A 4,243-nucleotide genomic window follows, 5' to 3' on the forward strand; every position below is an offset into this window, starting at 1 on the left:
ACTGAAGATGACAGTAATTTTTTTTTTAAGTAGATGACTTTAAGAGATTTTTTCATGTGAACTTCATGTCAGTCAAATCTCTCTAAAGTGGGACTCTTTATTTTACTTTCCTTTAATCTTTTCCCGATAAAATTTTTTTACCACTTGCATTGATTTTCCTGCAAACTTTATGCTTATAAGACATTGTCTATGGAGGAAAAAAATAATATTGTACATTAATTGGAAGACATTCATATTCAATGACAGCGAAGGAAGCAAAGGTATATGAAGAATCTTAAAAATATAAGACTGCTAATTAAAAATCTATGCAAGGAAACTATTTTGCAACCAGGCATAATAATGGAAAATCATCCTCCCAAGAATCTGGTGAGATGGAATATGAACTTGGAAGAATTATAGCAGGTAATGTTAATGCTGTGACTCACAGTAAAGTCATGATTTTTGATATTTATAGTATAGCCACTAAAACATGTGCTTACTTATCTATCTATCTAATGTGAAACCACCTTTTAGAAGTCTGGCAGTATTCTTTTTTTCTCATTTTTAACCAGGAGTGAAAAGGCAAATCAACAGATATTTTAGAAATGAAAATAAGTAAAAATTAATCTACCAAAATGGAAAGTGGATCAAAAATATTAGCTAGGTAAAGAAAGGATAGTTTTAAACATACACACACACATATATATATATATATATATATATATATGGATGTGTACATGTGTACACATATCCACACAGATATCTAGGATTCTCAGAGACTGTCGAAAAGATAATATATTTTAAAAATTAGTACAAAAGAGGAGATTTTTACAATGTAGAGTGCTGAGCAACATAAATTCAGCCTCTGAAATTCTGCTCCTTGAAAATTAACAATGTACCAGAAAAACTAATAATGTACTGTTGTTAACATGGAAAAGAAATAAACAATTATTCTATAAATAAAAATACTACCCTAATATTGACATACAGGTAATGCATTAAATGTAATAGCTATATCTCTACTCATGGTAGAAAAGAATTCAACAGTAATCATATAGGGATCTGTCACACCCTATCAAGTCCTATTCATTTTATAGCACTGGTAATCAACTTGGAATTTGGATGAAAAATTTGCCAATAAAAATAGTAGAAAATACTGGGAAAAAACAACTGGAAAATACTGGAATATAACAATTTGGGGAAGAAAAATGGGTAGGTCTCTGGTAGATCAAAAAGAAACTGACAGCAAAATCAAAAGCTAGAGGGGGAGTGGGGATGAAAAGGAACAAAAGACACAAAGAGCAGAGACAAAATGAAGAATTCCAATGAAGTCTCCTTTATTCACGGAAGGAGTAACAAATATATAAGTATTGAGGAGGAGGGGTTTGGGTTTTGAGACATCAGCAGATAACTTAGCAGCAGTGGCAGGACCCATGGTTACAGGTCAATTCAAATTTCCCGGGTGTGGGCTCATAAGGCGGGCTGATTAACATAATTTAAAGTGGTACAGAGAGCAGATGTTAAGGTGGTATGGCCAGCAGGTGTTAAGGTGGTACAGCCTGCAGATAAAAGGTGGCAGCCAATTACAGGGCTTCCCACAAAAAGCTGCAGGCAAGATGAAGAGACAGACATCAACTCAGAAGGCAATGAAACCGGGTTTTCTCTACCATCTAATTCCACTGAAGCAAAATAAGCACTTGTGATTTCAAGGGGCCTCTCAGAGGAAGAGTCAATGGATTGGCACAGCAGGCTTCTGATCCACAGGGACATTGCAGAGTTTTCCTCTCACAGGAGCTGTTTCACAGGTAAAGGCAGAGGAGGAATCCAGTGCAGCCTTCCTCTGCATGCAGCAATGGTCACCATGCCAGGAGAAGAGGAGAGTTTAAGCCTCGAACTGAGAACAGCTGCTAAATGGGTTCACTTCAGATTTTCCAGTGTTATCCTCACAATGGCTGTGAGAGAAAATTATGGGAGACAGCTTCAGAGGGAAGTAGGCTGGAAAGAGATCCCGTGAGGAGTTTGAGCTCCAGCCTGGCAAACACAAGGTTCTACCTCTGTGGCCAGAGATCAGGCCTTGCAATTTGTTGTCTTGGGTTTATTGCTTGTATCCAGGGTGGCTTTGAGGTTCTGATTACTTTTCTTATATATGTATGATACTACTATAATAATTTAATTGATATTCACAGGGTTGTGTAATTGTTGCTATTAACAAATTTTCTATACAGGACAACACCGAGAAATCTTTGTGACATTAACAACACTGGTGTCCTTTTCCAGAAAATTGGGTGTTAGTCCAGTTGCATTTGATCTTCCCCTCCCAAATTAACAGAGGTATTCAGATCATGGAGTAAAGGCAAAAGGCTATGGTGAGTAATACACACTATACATCACTGAAAGGAAGACTAACTAAAGGGATCTCCATACTAGCAACAAAATCTTTCTACGCTATAGGCCTACAAACTAGTTTGAGGAAATTTTATAAAGACCACATTTTTGTAATATAAGACTCCAACTTTGTTTAATAAATATATCAAACTGCATAGTACCAGGCTGTCTTCTAATCAGCTAACAGAGCATTCATGAAAGAGCAAACTGAATGCTCTTTTCTTAATTATCATTTCTTCATTTAGTTCAGGTGCTTTACTATTATTGATTATTTTTCAGAATTAACTAGTTGTTAAGGTTTTCTCCTGGGAACATGACACTTGCATTAATTTATGTTTTCTTTGTTTCGGCTTTTGTATTACAATGGCAAAGCTCAGAATTTTCAACAGAAACAGTATGGTCTTCAAAAGGTGAAAATGTTTGTTACCTAGCTCCTTATAAAAAGAAAAGTTTGACAATCCTTGGTTAGGAGCTGTGGTTTTCAATGTGACTCCCAGACGTGCAATGTCTACACTACTTTGGAACTTCCTAGAGACACATAATCATGAGGTTTCCCAAAAAAATACTACATCAGAAATTTTAAAGACACAAGGCCAGCAGTAAAACGTATCTGATCTCAAAGCCAATTTTTATTCACATATATGTGTAAGAATCATTACTTAAGGCAAGAGTCAGTAAACGATGATTTATAGCATAAATCTATTTCTCCCCCATGTTTTGTGAGCCTTGAGGATTTTTACTTTATTTTCTTCCCCAAGTTGTTCTATTCCACTACTTTCTAGTTGGTTTTTTTCCAATATTTTTATTGGTAAATTTTTCATCCAAACTCCAAGTTGATTATTAATTAAAATATTATAAGAAAAATAGTATCTTGAGATTCTTCCAAATTAATATGAAATACACATTTTGATGTACAGAGATGCAGTTATATCAGAGCAAAGCCCTGTTCATTTAGTTAACTGTACTTTAGTTGGTAGCTGAAACTGTAACCAAATTTCCTTATTCCTGGATGAAAATATTATCAATGTGTAGTTTTTAGTACCACTGAATGGTAGAAAAATAAGATATTGTGCCTTAAATACTAGAAAATGATCCATTGAAATAAATGCCTCCTTCAAGAGACTCTCAGGTACTCAGTGTGGATTGCAATCTGCACCTGTGTTTTGGGAATGCCCAACTGTCAAAGGCAAGCCTCTGCAAACACTAGGACTCCTAGGCTCCTGAGAAGGAACAAATCAGGTGGAGAAAAACCATGAGAAAACAAATATTAAGCAAGCAATAACATAAGAAAATAGCTGTATCAATAGAATGAAAACCTGTCATTTGTAATATGAGGTTTTAAAGAGGAGAAAGTGATAGCATGTGTAAAATATTGATGTTTACCTTCTTTTGAAGCTTTCTTGCTCTGTATGCAGATCTTGTTAGATCAGAAGAACATGCTTCAAATCAGTTTGAAAGATGATTCTACTGTTGGGAACATTATGCATAAAAATTAGTAGTTTTGAAGGGATAGATTTTTTAAATAATGAAAAGGAAGAAGCTATAAATGAAAGAACAAATGAGGTAAATTTCCATTACCCAAGCGGTTCAAAGCTAACACAGCCTTCTTGATAATAATTCTAAGCACTTGAACTTAAATTCTTGAGAATTTCACATGCATCCATTGCTCATCTCGCACTTGCATTTAATGGTTGCTATGGGTGACCCAGAAATGAAACCAATCATGGCACTGTAATTTAAAACTAAAACAGCTGGCAAAAATCTTTCCTCTCAGAGCATGTTGTCATAGAAGTAAATGAAAAGGTCGGGAGACTTTTCATTTGCTTCTGTGATAACATGAACTACTTGAACTAAGGAACATATTAATGTCTCCTCTGCA

The 4,243-nt window shown here is 35.2% G+C and overlaps 1 long non-coding RNA gene across 1 annotated transcript; it reads right to left on the minus strand.

Moving 5' to 3' along the window:
- Nucleotides 1-1,292: 1,292 nt before the first annotated feature.
- Nucleotides 1,293-3,832, minus strand: LOC134472697 (uncharacterized). The gene is made up of 2 exons (XR_010042625.1): nucleotides 3,748-3,832; nucleotides 1,293-1,931 (listed from the first exon to the last, which is right to left on the minus strand). It is a non-coding gene; the product is annotated as an uncharacterized LOC134472697 (long non-coding RNA).
- Nucleotides 3,833-4,243: the final 411 nt, after the last annotated feature.

Source organism: Cavia porcellus, unplaced genomic scaffold (assembly GCF_034190915.1).
Source record: "Cavia porcellus strain 051 isolate PalLab524CR breed Dunkin Hartley unplaced genomic scaffold, mCavPor4.1 scaffold_2, whole genome shotgun sequence".
NCBI classification, from domain to species: Eukaryota; Metazoa; Chordata; class Mammalia; order Rodentia; family Caviidae; genus Cavia; species Cavia porcellus.